Consider the following 16,940-nt stretch of genomic DNA (forward strand, 5'->3'; position numbering starts at 1 on the left):
TGTTCTTACATCGGGTTTAGATTTTATGGCCTCATCTAAACCGACCTAAAATGAGCCTTTTTTCCAGTGATCGGACCTTTATCTCCGAAACTAATAAGAATTTTGCTTTGCAGTCTTCAGCAATATTGTAGCCCTAAAGTAGTAGAATTTATGTGTCAAGCAGATGAACTAGGAAAAGCTGCATCTAGCGCATCAAACTCGTTAAAATATAGAAATTTTACATAATTCCTAAAATTCTGGTCAGTAACAACTAAACTGTTGGAAGTTGAAACAAGTAACCATTCTAAAAATGTTCCAAATAATGTGACCATCAACTCTTCAGAACATTCTGAAACTCTAAAATTGTTATTTCACGTTGTTTAAGGGGTATTTCATAACATACCTTTTACAAAACTTATTTCAAACAATGTTCACACAGGCTGTTTATTCTCATGTTGGGGATTTCAATGAATTATTGAAATATTTACCAAATTGTTGTTGAAAATTTTGCTATAAACAAGGCGATAGAGGCATTTTACAACAATATATTGTTCTGAAGAGTTGTGTATTACAATCCAGAGAATATTTTCCCTAAAGGTAACATAAAGAAGAATTTAACATTTTGGGAGATACGCTGCGAAATATACACAAATTACAGAATTTTTAGATATATTATAAAATTTGAGGCAATAAATGCAGTTATTCGAGTTCACTATTCCTCCAAATATTTTCTTCTTGCTCTTCTCTACAAGTTTGCTGCAGATGTCAAAACAAGATTCGTATTGGTTTCAGAGATACAGCCCCAATTTGTTTTAAAAATTCGATCTTTAACCATGTTTAGATGAGGCCATAAAAACCGAACCCGATCTAAGAAAACAAAACCCAAATATGGTTCTTGCCTATTGGTCCTCTACTTTCATAAAATTCTGAAAAGAAGTTGTTTGCACGCGATTGGCTCAAAAATGTTGCACAGTGTTATTAAATAAAAAAATAATTAAAAAAGTGTTAAGTTACAGTGTTTTATTTATAAATGCATTAAAAACTAGAACATAATTTTTCGCTTAGCCTCAATAAGTATTTTCTCTTTCAAGATGAAATTCCCCAAATAAAATGCTTGCCGTTTAATTTTGTCACCATTAATTTAAATGCGAGCGTTTTATTTGAGAGATTCCATCATGAAAAAGAATATACTTATGGAGGCTAAGCGAAAAATTATTTTCTAGTTTTAATGCATTTATATACAAAATACTGTAACTTAATTATACCCTACACCACTATGTGGGGAGGGTACTATTAGTTGGTTTTGGCCAAAAAGTTTGTAACGCATCGAAATAATGGTCGTAGACCCATACTTATATATACCAAAATGAATGTCTCGACGAGCTGAGTCGATCCGGCTATGTGTGTCCGTCCGTCCGTCTGTCCATCTAAACCTTGTAATCACGCTACAGGTCGCAATTTTGATCGGATCGTCACGAAATTTCGGATGTTGATGGGGGTCCCGGAGGGGAAGAAGCCTATTGATTTTGGTGATGGTCGGATAATATTTAGGGGTCGGAAAGGGCAAAAAACTTAGGTGGATAAAAAGACAACGTTTTTTCCAAAGCGAATATCTCAGCTTCTATATGGGGTATACCAAAAGCAAAACCCGACAATGAAAGTAGAGAATATCACCTTTCTAATGATGTAAAGTAGGTGCTAGTAGGTGATCAAACAACGAAGATATCACAATAGTAGCAAATAAAACCCCAATTTTCATTTTTGCGATTTTAATTATATTGACGAATATCACAGCAAAGTCTGACTATGAAAGTAGAAGATCCCGTCTTTACAATGATGCAAACTAGGTCGGCGTATGTAACTAAATAACGGAGATATCGCAATAGTCGGTAATACATCCCATTTTTCTATTTTTTGGAAATCACGCTACAGGTCGCAATTTCAATCGGATCGTCACGAAAATTTGAGGGTTAATGGGGGTCCCACAGAGGAAGAAGCCTACTGATTTTAATGATGGTCGGATAATATTCAGGGGTCGGAATGGGCAAAAACTTATTTGAAGAAAAGGTCTACGTTTTATTTCAAAGCCAATATCTCTGTTTCTTTAAGAGGTATATCAAAAGCAAAACCTGGCAAGGAAAGTAGAAAATATCACTTTTACAACGATGTAAAGTAGCTGCTCAAACAACAGAGATATCGCAATAGTCGGTAATGCATCCCATTTTCCGATTTGTTTGTAATCACGCTACAGGTCGCAATTTTGATCGGATCGTCACGAATTTTTTGGGAGTTGGTGATGGTCGGATAATATTCAGGAGTCGGAATAAGCGAAAAGCTTATGTGGAGAAAAGTCAACGTTTTTTTCTTATGCGAATATCTCCGCTTCTGGTTGGAGTATTCCAAAAGGAATACCCGTCAATGGAAGAAGAAAAGATCTCGTTTATATTGATGCAAAGTATGTTGGCGTAAGTGAGCAAACCGAGATATTGCAAAATTCAGTAATATACCCAATTTTTCCATTTTTTGTAGTCACGCTACAAGTTGGAATTTTGATCGGATAATGACGAAATTTTGGGGGTAGATGGGGGCCCCACAGAGGAAGAAGCCTATTAATTTTGGTGATAGTCGGATAATATTTAGGGGTCGGAATGGGGAAAAACTCATTTGGAGACAAATTCAAAGTTTTATTCTTTGTGAATATATCGGCAATCGGATGGTCACGAAATTTTGGTTGCTTATGGGGGTCCCAGAGAGAAACAGGCATATTATTTTTGGTGGTAGTCGGATTATATTCCCTAAAAGAAATGTTTACCAGTGAAAAGCTTATGCACAGGGGTAGTGGTGTAGGGCATCACATGGTCGGCCCCGTCCCGACTATAGCCTTTGCTCACTTGTTTTTTTAATTATTTTTTTGTTTTTACATTTTAAATAAATATTTTTTTTGACCACTGAGAAACCCATATCTGAGTTACAGCCAATTTAAGCCGAAAATGTAGATAAAGATGAAGATAAAATCCTTAAAATACCTGAAATCGGGTGGTAGCGCTATATGATGGCTATAACAAAAGCTTGACCTATATCCACAATTTTTGTTGCGGAAGTTTCTGTACCATTGGTAACTCTAAATGCCAATTCGGGCTAACAATGAAGATAAAATCCTCAAAATACTTGAAATCGGGTGGTACCGCTATATGGGGGCTATAGGAAAAAATGGACCCATATTGGTTTCGGTTTCATATTCAGGTATTGTCATCCATATCTGAAAAGTGTGCAAAGTTTTAGTCCGATTGGTCAATTGCAACTGTGTGGAAAATGAGTTGCTAGATTTTAACTAAACAGACACCAAAACACTGTAAAGAGGTCACGCACAAACAACTTTGAAATTTATTTTTTTATGCTATGAAATAAAAAAAAAAATCTCAAAAAAAAATATTTCCTGTTGCATGAATTAATGACTAAAATAACTGTTATTCTATTTAAATATAGAAAAAGGTCACGCACAAACCACTGTCACCTGATGTGATAGGGAATAATGTTATATATGATATAAAATATGGCGATAAAATTGGTGAGAAACAAAAGCTTATGTCATGTGGCTTTAATGATTGTTTTGAGTTATAAAAATACTTAATCTGACTCCAAAAAAATTTTCAAAAATTCTCATATATGAAATCTTTAAAAGCTTTTTGTGCGTGAGCTTTTTTTTATCGAATCACCTTATATATATTAAGATTTTATCTAATCTTAGGTAAAAACTCATCGAAATATGATACAGGATTGTAAAAACGTCATAACCCTAGTGTTCATATGTGCGTGTGTGTGTGTTAGTTTAGTGTGACAAACAAATCGATTGGTGATTGGTTGCATTTCCTATTTGAAGTATTTCATTTCAGTAGAATTTCAAGAGTATATGTAAATATATATACACATACTTTGTATGTATGTAGTTATATTTTTACGAAAAGCCTCTAATTTACTGAAAATAAGCATGTTAATATATATTAATTTCCTAGAATTGAGAAGAAAAAAATATTGTAGGTGTATATTAAAACTTCGCATGAGGAACATTAAAGAGGGGGATTGGCCTGGAAACAGCATGCATATAACTGGATAAGAGAAAATAAATCTTAATTTCGGCCAATTTTTATATGTATTTTAACAAATACGTATGACTAAAAAAAAATACCAACACAAAAATAAATAATGACAACAAATATAACCAATTGCAACTTGTAATTGTAATTTGTCATAAAGTAATGACAAAATAATAAAATTACATAGTATTTTCCTCAACGCATTTATTAACTACATATTTCATGAGATTTTTCAAGGGTTTTAATTAAATTTTAAACAAAAGCTTTTATCTGTTCATCGCTAATTTCGCTTTTAATTTATCACTAGTGATTTGTTAGTTTGAAGAGGAAAAAGTTGAGAACTCAACTTTATTGTCAATAATTACCACTTAAGATCGAATAACAGCACTTACCACTGATACTGCTATATTATTTTGTATTTTGAGTATATTCAATTGTGGAGTTACACACACACACACACAGGGATGCCAGATAAGTTTGGTCGAAAATCGGCACTTTTCGGGTGCCGAAATCGGCAAAATCGGCAAAAATTTTTCAAAATCGGCAAAAAATCGGCAAATTAAAAAACATTTATTTCAGTTCCAATTATCGCTTTATTTAATAAGCATAAGTTTAAAAAATAACATTTTAAGTACAACAAAACAATTAACAATTCATAAAACAAGGCAATAATTCAAAATATGTATGAATATAAATGGTTTTACCATATACATATCGACACCTCCAAATAATAGTATGCTAAGTCTAAAAAGTGAGTTTTGCAGGAGAAGCTCTCAAAGTTTGGAAATTTCTTTGACCTTCAGTACTATGCTAAGTAAATATTTGTTTATAACTTCTGTTCGGATTGTCCGATTATTACCAAAATTTGACAGAATTTAAGTTAAAGGACGTTAAATACGTTAAATATAAAAATGTAAAGAACTTGAAAACATGCTAAGTCGACTTAGCATACTATTGTTTGGAGGCGTCGATATGAAGTATATATTTATAAGGACATGAGATCAATATATTTTCAATTCAGTCAAGCTAAACAAAACTAATACAAATATTATCTTAAAAGGTTAACTAATAAGGTGAAATGTTGGTTTACAATAAAATTCAATTTCATTCATAAATGCTCTGTTCCAGAACCTGCAAGAAGCTACTACTTTTTACTACGATAACATTTTTTCCTTTATGTTATCGAAAAAAATAGTAAAAAATAGTAGACTCTTGCAGTAGTGGAACAGACCAAAATATTTGAATTAAAGTTTCGTAACAAATCATTTTTAATGACAACATCATAACAGTTGGACTTATTTAATTTTAAGTAGTCTTTTATTTTAAGTAGTGTTTAAGAGAATTCCTTCCATCGACTCCCTAGCTAATCGATTTCGACACTTGTTTTTATTTAAATTCACTTGGCTAAAAACTCTTTCCACATTTGCTGAAGAATGTGGCAAGGCTAAAATATGTTTAATAAATTTGGACAAAATAGGAAATATTGGTTCAGAATTTGCACATATTAATTCACACACTGTTTTCCAAAATTCTAGCAACTCTACGTTTTTATCTTTAAACAAATTTCTGTAATTTAAACGTGAAAGTTCGCGTGATTCTTGCTTTTCGTTCGCATTCGTATTCCTTTATAATGTCAAAATGAATCTTCTGTGCCATTTATTATAAAACTTTGATTTATTGAAGATACTCGTAGGCACTTAAATTTATTTTCAAAATTAAACCGCTTCAAAATCTGATCACAAAGTTCAATTTAAAAGTTTGTGCAGTTTTTAATTATTTCCACTAACCTACTTCTCGACAATTTCGGTTTTTTTAACAATTTCCTTGATGAATATACTGAAGTACACGTTTTGGTAATCAAGAAAAATTTTATTATTATTATTAATCAAACTACTCTTGACGATATAGTTGTCTTTGTTATTGTACCAAATTAGTGCTAGCAGCCACAATTTTCATACAAAACGTAAATTTTATGTGAACAAGTTGCCTTAACTAAAAATCGGCATTTTAGGGGTAAAAATCGGCAAATCGGCATTTCTATTTTTTTGGACAAAAAATCGGCAAAATGCCGATAAATCGGCAAATCTGGCATCACTGCACACACACACAAACATCTATACTGTTTCAGTTTCAGGTGCATATTTTGAATAATAGGGTGGAAGAGAATATTAAACAAAAAATGGTAAATGAACAAATGTTGTTTTCAACAGTTTTATAGACAGATGGATCTGTTAAGATTCGTAATAATTTAGACATCCATAGCTCAGCCCCCAGAAGATATACGTACCTAATTTTTCGTATACCCGTTCCATATACCGTTAAGAATTCCTCATTTAAAAATCAGCGCTCTACATTTGCGCTCAAGCGAGTAAATCGGTCTACAAAATTTGACAATTCATGTGAGAAGAATAAACATTTTTACAAATACTGGGGGTTAATTTTTATTGGGCTATAAGTAATTTTTGCTGTCAATGAAAAACAAATAAAAATTGCGTCATTTTATTCGAATTGTTATATTTTTCTTTCTTTGTTCTTATCTCATTAATTCTTTCGTGTTTTTGTTTTTCTAAAGTAGCCCAATCTTGATCATTTGATTCTAATTATCAACTACATAAAATGTTTCTCTGACAAAAACACCCTAATATTATCCTATATACAAAATATATACCATAGGATTATAGTAAATGTTAGATATACAGCCACATATCTATGACCCATTCTAACACATAACGGAACAGACAAACCTTCCAGCCAAATAACAACAATAAACATTCCAACTGCTCTGCATACATATACTCGGATTGTTGTTGTTATAATTGGGCGAGTGTTCGTTTGTGTGTGGTTATTATTAAATATTATTTCATTTTTGGATTTCTTGGCAGTGTAATACACAGATGCAATCTCAAAGAGAACAAACACAACTCATTGCAAAGGGGTTTATAATCAATAGCATGTACCAACATCTACACACACCGAACCAGACATACTCACTCACATTTGACCCAAAGCTATATCACAGATATTATGATTATATCTAAAATTTGCACAATTTGGTGTTCGTATATATGGCTGTTGGCCAGTTGAAATTTTGTGTGAATTGGTTTTAGTGCATCATTTATATTTATGTTAGTATGTGTAAATTTTACCCAAAGCAATCGTTTGTTTCACATATTCGAGAGTATATTGTCAGCTATAAGTGAAATACACAAATTTAAAAATAAATATTGAAATTTAGTAATTAAAACAAGTACAATTGGGATTAAATTTAGATGATTTGAATAAAAAGATAATATGGAAATAGCCGTAGTTGGGCAGGGAATATAAAGTGAATAAATAAGACATACTTTTACTAACAAGTAATAAGAAACGCTCAGCGCTAAAATTTAAACTGACTATAAATATTTAGCCGGAACCTTTGCAGGTAGTATAACCTTGTGCTATACAACGCAATAGGGAGATTTTTTTAGTATATATTTCGAAAGGTTCCGGATAGATCTTTATAGCCTGCTTTATTTTTTTGAACATGCGGGTTTGGCCGTTTTAGCACAGAGCGCCTCATATATGAGTCAAATGCTTTAAATCTATCAACATAACACCAGAAAAAATATTTCTAAAAGTACCACTACAGACTATCCTCTAGGCCTCAACATGTAGTTGTAGTTCTTCCCAGTTTCGTTTTCACTCTACCCTTCTATACATTTTTTACTTAAAATATCATTTCTGTCAGAAAGTAAATGTTGTTAAAATATTATAAGAAGCTTAAATAAAGCTTACAAAAGGCGGCGTATACGTTATTCAAATTCAATTTAGCATTACTTATACCAACCACATGGCAACCGTGGTAAATGTACAAATCTTTCACAACAACAACACGAAGAACAACAAAAGTTTTTAATCAATTACATGTTAACAAGATCAAGTGTGTGATGATGCGATACAAAGTTTATGAAAAGAAAAACTTTCCCCCACACCAGAAGTTAAGTAATGAATTTCTGACATTTCTACAACCATTGTTTGAAAAAAGCCCCAAACTTGACAACAAAATAAGACTGAGAACAGGTCGTTTTCAATTTCAATAAAAAGAATTTCAACTTTGCCTTTTGCCATGTGCCCAATAAAAAAGGGGTTCGCTTCTCTTAAGAGAGATGCTTTTAAAATTCTTGAATTATATTCTTCTTTCTGTTATTTTACAACGACGAGTCGAAGGACTTGGAGTTGGTGCACGCGAAATATTGTTGAGATTTTTCTTTGATTGTCGCAAAAAGAAACTAACAGGCTTCAAGGAACGGCGAAGGGAGGTGGGTTCCAACAATAGTGCGTACAAACAATCATGTCGTAAATTAAGCGTAAGTTATGCTACACGACATATTTTATTAACGACTTTACAAACGATAGATGTTGAAATTATTACTTTATACAATATTTACTCACAACAACAAAAATTAAATAACACACACACATATATAAGTACATGTATGGAAAATATGGCGGGATACGGATAAAGCTTATAATGATTATGCCGGAAATATACATATACACTACACACAGACACATGCGCGCATATAAAAATAATAACTGTAACACCAACAAATCCACATCCACATCCAGTCCAATGTCCTTTGATCGTAAGACGGCATATTGTGTGCGTGCACGTGTGCATATGTATGTACGCGAATGTGAACTTTTTCTTCAGCCATTCACTACCAATAAGCAGGCATTCATGAAGATTATCATAGAGGAGCCAAAGACCATGAAGTTCATGTTTGTTTGTATGAGTATTATGTGGCTTGGTGGTTGGGGTTGGCTCTGACTTTTTACTACAACTACAGCAGTGTATAGCTTCTTATGCTTTATGATGCTGATGAGGCTTATTTATGACTTGCTTGTTGTATTATTATTGCAGTTCACAATCTTTTGCTCGTTGCCGTTTTCTTTGTCGCCTTGTAGGTTGATGTTTTATTTTCTTTCTTTTTTCTCTCTCTCTCTATTATTATATGAGTTCATAATGAATTGTTATTGTAATTTATAATGAGCTATGTTATAAGACATTTATTCATACATATTTGATATCCATACATATGCTCTATATATGTGCGAGAATATTTACAAAGAAGATGTGTGACACTGTTTTTGAAAGCGTTGAGTGGGAAAGTGGCTTATTTCGTTGAAAGTTGATTAAAGCTGATAACTATAGGTCATTGAAAATTTGCTAACACCTACGACATACAAATGTGGGACTGTATTGCATATTTGGGAAGATATGAAGTGGTGAGAAAATATAAGTTAGGTTTAGTAGTGTATTCATAATTTGGAAACGAGTAGCATGTATAGATCTCTCTAAATAGACTCGCCCTAAAGGATGCTCAAAACGAATCGGATTTAAGACAGACATTTATAGAAACAATTTCAGAACCAGCAAGCGACAAACTTAATTAAGCTTTTTGTTGAATAGTAAAGCGAATTGAATAAAACCACTGTTAAATTTCGTCAACAAATTTTAATTGAATTTTATTATGGAAAGTAACGATTTTTGTTAAAGTTTTAATGCATACTAATATTTTAAAGAACACATTTTAAATCACTTTAACGAACAAAGAATCCAAATCATGTTATTATCCAAACAAAGATTTGGTTTATTTTCAAAATCAACGAACCACTCTCGGCTAATATGCAAACTCATTTGTATTTATATAAATAATTCTCCTTGGCCAAAGGTTAACAAGATGTTAACAGTGGGCCATAAAACATTGTCGCACATACAAGGAAGCTTATTCAGCTAAATGTGTGCAAATGTTTACATGTGCTCGAGCTTAACTGAACTGGCTGGCTTTGTTTTTGCTTATCATTGGATTTTCCCTTTTATGAGTTAAGGATGTCAGACGGCTTTTCTTTAGAACTTCGAGTCATTAATATGTAGTTAATTATATTTGAAGAATTAGGAACAATTTTTCTTCAGAGATGTCAAGTCCCATGAGAATTTTTGTTTGTGTGTGATGGCATGATAGACAGGCGTAAGGAGGATTAGGTTAAACTTGAGAGAAAGAACGCAAGGAAATGTGCCAAATTACACAGATGACAAATCTGATGTGACAACGAAACGTAGAAGAAAACCCACAAGTACATGCACAATTAAAATGAATGCAGGAAATATATCCTTTTCATTTTCAATTCAACGAATAGATTAAATGAGCTGTCTGTCACTCGCAGGTGATAAGAACACATTAAGGCTCATTACAAGAGAAAGATTTTCATTCAACGAAATCTTTGAGAGTGATCATGTATGTGGGGAACAAGTTAAGTTACAGATTTCGAAAACACTAGGAAACAATTAAAAAAAGGCGTTAAGATCAGCCCCCTCTTGTTCTCTCGTAGATGTTTGTGGTAACTATATATTTCTTTATACCCTACACCACCTTGTGGTAAGGGGTATTATGTCTTTGTGCATTAGTTTGTAACATGCAAAAGGAAACGAGATAGACCCATAGTTCCTTTTAGGGATATACATAGAATCACTTTCTGAGTCGATTTACGCATGTCCGTCTGTCTGTCCGTCTGTCCATGTATTTTTGCAAACAAAGTACAGATCGCATTTATTGTCCGATTCGCATGAAAATTGGGGAAGATAGTTTTTTTGGCCAAAGGACGAACGCTATTTATTTAGGTAAAAATCGGTTCAGATTTGGATATAGCCCCAATATATATCTTCGCCCGATTTAAGGCATTTGGTGCACGAAACACGCTATTTATCACCGATTTCAATCAAATTTTAAATGTGCGACGGAATTTAGTCTAGAAATAAGTGTGCCAAATTATATAGAAATTGGTTCAGATTTGGATATAGACCCCATATATATTTTCGTCCGATTTAAAGAATTCGGTGCACGAAACACGCTATATATGTCCGATTTCAATTAAATTTGGAATGTGCGACGGTATTTAGTCTAGAAATAAGTGTGCCAAATTATATAGAAATCGGTTCAAATTTGGTTATAGCTCCTATATATATTCTCGGCCGATTTTAGGTTTTTGATGCACGAAACACGCTATATATGTCCGATTTCAATAAAATTTGGAATGTTTGCCGGGATTAGGCCTAGAAATATGTGTGCCAAATTATATCGAAATTGGTTCAGATTTGGATATAGCTCCCATATATATTTTGGGCAGGTTTGAGGTATTTGATGCACGAAACATGCAATATTTGTCCGATTTCAATGAAATTTGGAATGTGTGACGGTGGTTAGTCTAGAAACAACTGTGGCAAATCATATCGAAATCGGTTCCGATTTGGATGTAGCTCCCATATATATCTCCGACCGATTTGATGCACGAAACACGCTATATATGTCCAAGTTTGATGAAATTTGCACTATATGACAGAATTTGGTCTACAAATAAATGTCAAAAAAATATATCAAAACCTGTTCTCATTTGGATTTAGCTCCCATATATATTTTACATACAGTGGTGTAGGGTATTATATAGTCGGCCCCGCCCGACTTTGATCCTTTCCATACTGGTTTTATTTTTAAACGAGTAAAAAAGTATCAATCAGCAGAGAAAGACCCTCAGAATTGATCCAATGAGAACCGTACCTAAAATCTTCTGAGCACCATTTTTCTAGAGTACTTGGATGCTGAAAAATCTCATCTTGTGGTACTTTTACTACGGTTCAAGAAATAAAGGACCAAATGGACATGAAAAGAATTGAGTTAAAAGAATGAAATATTCCACGAACAGATTCGCCATTCGATTTGACCGAAGAATCCCCAAAAAAGCTGCTGCACTGTGCAGTTTGTCTGACTTCTGCCGTTAAAAAACCTTAAGCCATAAAAATATCGAAAATAGGGAGGTATCGTTTTATGGGGGCTATAATATGAAAACATACACCTATATCCACAATTCTCTATAGGAATGTTTTATACCTCTAACGCAGACAATATTCTAAATGTAAATCATTTCGATAGCATATTGCGGTTAAAACCTGAAAATATTTTCTCTCTGAACATAAATTTACACAAACAATTTCTTCAAGCATTTGGCTTGATAATCCTAATAATTCAGCAACGGCTTTCTTAAAAAATCATATGAATTGCTATGAACTGTAGGAACAAATTTATAATACCGAACTATTTATGGATAAATCATTGTATTTTATATTTTCTTCTTGTCATTTGTAAAGCGAATACAAACTTTATTCAGTTTTCTCCGTTCTCTCGATTAAGTAGTAAACCTCGTTTGGAAATCAAGTCAATCGCATATCAATGAAAAACAATTTCCCCTTTGATCCGGTTAGCTTTGTTACGTATTCCCTTACTATGACTATAAATAAGTAGCTTTTCTATTGTGAGCGTGTTTGTGTATGTGTGTGCATAAGATTATAAATAAATGTATAGAATTTTATTAACTATTGTAACATTTGTTACTACGAATGGTGTTATCGTTCTCCGGCTGCAGTAGCAAAGTGTAGGGAACCGTTAGTACTGAGGGAAAAATAAAAACTTACATTAACTGCAGCGGCAAATAAAGTGCAAACAAAGTGACACATTGATGCAACTTAGTGTGACAGTAGTTCGCATCACAGCAGGAAGCCATTTACATTTACAAAGACGTTCGTTTATTTACAAAAAATGGAAAAACTCGACGATTTCCACTGCCACAACTCCGAGTAAGTAAGCTATGCCGCCGTCACCATATTTTGCAATAAAACAGGAACCAAGAAGAAGAATAAGAAAGAAAGTTGTTTCAATAAACAGCAGGTATTCGTATAAAACGTATTGTTGCTCAAATGTATCAAGTGAACGAGAAGTAGAAGAGAGGGAGTTGTATTGGATTCTTCGATGCGTTTTATTAGTTAATTTATGTAAGCTGAGCTAGGGTATGTTTACATGATCAAATATAGTAACGAATGCCAATAGAATTTCGATTTCTTAAAAGGGGAAGTGAAAGAAATCGTTGGGAGTTTGAGAATAAAGTAATTGTTGTGAATTAAGATGAACTCTTATATGTACTCTTATATTATAAATATTAATTTATTTTATCATATAATGTGATATAGTGATGCATTTTAGCTAACGCTTTAACGTTCGGATATACAAAGAAACCAAGATAATGAGAAATTACAGTTCCTCGAATATTGTCTGATGGTTTCGTTTCTAAGGAACTGGTACCAAGCTGGCATTGTCAATAGCAAAACAAATACAATTTTGAATATTTCTTGTGACTTTTGTTCTTTGATGATAGATGAAATTACCATTGCGTAACAGCAAAATGAATTTTTGGCAGATAAAGTCAAAATAACGAATTTTTTTACAGCCAATTCATTTTTTAATTTATTTTATTTTAACATAACCCGAGCTATACGGTTGGTGCGGTTGATGAAATGTTGCTTACCAGTCAGTTAGCCAGCCACATAGACCTCTGAATGGCTGGCTATTTACTTTGTCTGTGTGATTTATCTGCTGCAACTGTCTGTCATGACTTTTGCCAGTTCATTGACTTGTTTTATTTTTATTTCGTTGCTGCTGTGGCTGCTGCTGTTGCAGGATCTATAATACCTTTTTACTGCTTGATTTTTGTTTACAACGTTTTTTGTTTTTCACTCGTTCTTTCTGTTGTTGGTTTTTTTTTTATATATTTGGCCATATTTTATTGCCTTTTCGTTGGTGGCAGGAGGGAGTTGTGACAACTTGCTGCCGTTCAATTTGCACGTGATGTTATTTATTTGAACATAAATTACAAACAGAAACTTTTTAAAAACAAATTTGGGTTGATTTTATTTGACATCAAAAAGTTATTAAACTTTTCGTTTGTTCTCTGTTCTGTTGTTTTTTTTATTTGTGGTTCTTGTTGTTGTACTTTTAGTGGGCAAAGAGTGGCAACAATTCATGACAATTTTGTTTAAATTGTTTGTTATTGTTGTTTTTGTTGTCGGTAACTGTTATGACCACTTTGAGTGGCTGTTTATACTCTTTTATGGCTTTATTTTGTTGTTGTTGATACTCCGTCCAATGAATCAAAATAAGTCGTCTCAAGTACTAAATTTACATTTACAACTATTTTATTTGCTATTTTGAAGTTGACTTTATTTTTTTCCTAAATAAAATATAAAAATTATTATTTTGTTTTTATTATGACATTCAAATGCGAAATCATCATCATCATCAGTGACATTTTATTGAAATTCGTGATTATTTGTAGCCTTTTTTTTTGTGAAATGGTCACATCAGTTTGATCGAAATATAATTCTCCATCACAAATTGTTATTGCATTGTTATGGATATTAGGCGGGTGGTATCCAACAAAATCGAATGAGGGTAGTGAAGGATGTAAGGATTTCCTGTAAAATTAAGTTTCATTTTTTTAGTTTTAAGATTGTGAATTTGTTGGTGTATCGAAAATGTTAACTATTGGGTAAATATGGGATATCTTAATTTTAAATAGAGATGGGAAAAGGGTAAATACCCAAATGGTAAATACCCATTAAAATGGGTAAATTGGGTACAAATGGGTAAATACCCAGGTATTTACCCAATATGTTGGTATAAAATACAGAAACTAAAATCATCCAATTAGATGCGAAAACGCAGTGTTTTAGCAAATTTTAACTAACTATGAATAATAATTACCTTTTTGGAATACGTGGCGAGTTAAAATATGACCAATTTTGGTGCATATTTTGTGGTAAATCTCTCATATATTGTGACAGCGTAATTTTGATATTTGAGGGCTTTTAAATCGGTTTGTTGTAGTTTTCGATGCATAAAAACATACGTGCTGAATCGAAATCGAAACTTTATCATATATCAGATGGATTAACTCACGATTACAGTGAATAATCTTGAGAATTAAGTCCTCCTCGACAACGCTATAATTTTTGCATTATTTGTTGACATTTTCCCACAAGCAATTCCAGCGACCGATTTGAGATATAAAAATTGAGTCCGCTTTTCTGGTATTATTTTTGATTTTCTGTCTGAAAGAAGAACAACATTTTGATTTCAAACTAAATTTTATTTAGCGTAGAATCCCATCTATGATTTTAAATTTAGATTTTTAAGAAAAAAATAAAACTTAGAAATGTCGATTTCTTGTTTTTGAGAACCCTGCCTAAAAACTTTTCAGCGCCATTGTTGTAGTAAGCGAACAAGACAAACTTGTGGTGATTTCTGAAAAAAAAAACAGACTAAAAGAATGACGAAATCGAGTTAGTTGGTTAGCAGTGTTCTACCAAAAATTCGTATTCGATTTGTCTGAAAATAGCAATCACAGAAAACAGATATAATCAAACAATTATTCACGCCATTACACGATGGGGCCAATGGCAGGTTTTTGAGGCAAAAAATAATTTTTTCAATCAGTGAATGAAATCAAATAATAACGGAATTATATGCTGCGTTCCAGAACCTGCAAGAAGCTACTATTTTTTACTACGATAACATTTTTTCCTTTATGTTATCGGAAAAAATAGTACCAATTAGTAGATTCTTGCAGTTCTGGAACAGACCAATATTCTTAACAATTTCAAACCTCCAAAACCAAAAAATTACAATCTGGCAACTGCTCCCGGCGACATGCCAAGCTGCCAAATATGTCGTAATTTTCATTCCGTTTATTTCAGACATTCAGTCGTAATTAATCAATTTAAGTATTTTGGCGCCAAAACCTGATCTGTTGATATTATATATTTTTTAAAAATGGAAAATACAGGTAATGGCATGTAAATTAAGATTATCATTAAAAATGTAAATGTAATATTAGATGTGGTCAATAATTTGTTGTGTCAATAAGTAATGTTTTTTGATGTAGTCTGTGGTATCGTCCATGTGTTCTTTGGAGTAGAACTTTCGGTATCGGGGTGTATTCTCGTAGAAATATACATATATCTGGTGAAAGGTGACAATGCCGGCTAACAGATTTTGAAAATAAATTTTGCGTATACTTGCGAATAAAAAAATTATCAAACTTCCAGATTTCGTAAAACTTAAAAATTTGGAAATTTTTAATTTTTGGTTAAAAAATCAGCGACTGGATTTCTGCGACATTTAATCGAGGTGTCAAGGACAACTTCGTGACGGGAGTTAAAAAACAAGTTTATAACATTTGTGCACGCCTTAACCAAAAATAGATACAAAATTGGAGGTCAAAAAAATCGTGTATTACAATTTGAAAGCTTATGGTTAGCTAGCGACACAGTATTTACGATAGAACAAGGTAATGTAATGATACGAAGAAGAGAGGGCGCCCTAATGTGGATTATGGTGAAGGAAGAAAACTTGCTTCGGAAGTCTCCTATGAACATGGCAACAATTCCAAGCTCTTGATTCATGCCGCCCTTGTTTCGGCCAATTTGTCAAAAGAAAAATATTTAAACTATGTTCTCAAGGATGTTTGGTATCAACCAACTAAAATGAGAAAACAATTAATTTCGACAGAGAAAATTTATGAACGATATATCCAAATCTGAACCGATTTCAATATGATGTCTCAATAATGTTTTCTAGACCAAATTCCGTCAGACAGTTTAAATTTCATCACAATTGGAAAATCGGGTGAAAATATAAATGAGAGCTATATACAAATCTGAACCGATTTCTATATAATTTGCATACTTTTTTCTTGACCTAATTCCGTCACACATTTTTAATTTCATCGAAATTGGGCAGAATTTGCGTGTTTGTTGCACCAAATACCTCAAATCGGGCGAAAATATACATCGGATATATAAATGAGAGCTATATCCAAATCTGAACCGATTTCAATATAATTTGGCAAACATATTTCTAGACCGAATCCTGTCACACGTTTCAAATTTCATCGAAATTGGACAGAAATTGCGCGTTTGTTGCACCAAATACCTCAAATCGG

At 32.8% G+C, this 16,940-nt stretch overlaps 2 protein-coding genes across 2 annotated transcripts in view; one reads left to right on the forward strand and one right to left on the reverse strand.

The window, feature by feature from the left end:
* LOC141393508 (uncharacterized) overlaps positions 1 to 14,912 on the reverse strand; it is a 91,425-nt gene extending 76,513 nt beyond the window's left edge. Inside the window, exon 1 of the mRNA XM_073966533.1 lies at positions 14,702 to 14,912. The gene's annotated coding sequence lies outside the window, so the exon portion shown is untranslated. The remainder of the gene's footprint in view (positions 1 to 14,701) is intronic.
* Positions 1 to 16,940, forward strand: part of LOC141393507 (uncharacterized) — a 43,059-nt gene that overhangs the window by 10,487 nt on the left and 15,632 nt on the right. The gene's annotated exons all lie outside the window — the stretch shown is intronic.

The sequence above is a fragment of the Musca autumnalis genome, unplaced genomic scaffold (assembly GCF_047663935.1).
Source record: "Musca autumnalis isolate F117 unplaced genomic scaffold, ASM4766393v1 scaffold_2, whole genome shotgun sequence".
NCBI classification, from domain to species: Eukaryota; Metazoa; Arthropoda; class Insecta; order Diptera; family Muscidae; genus Musca; species Musca autumnalis.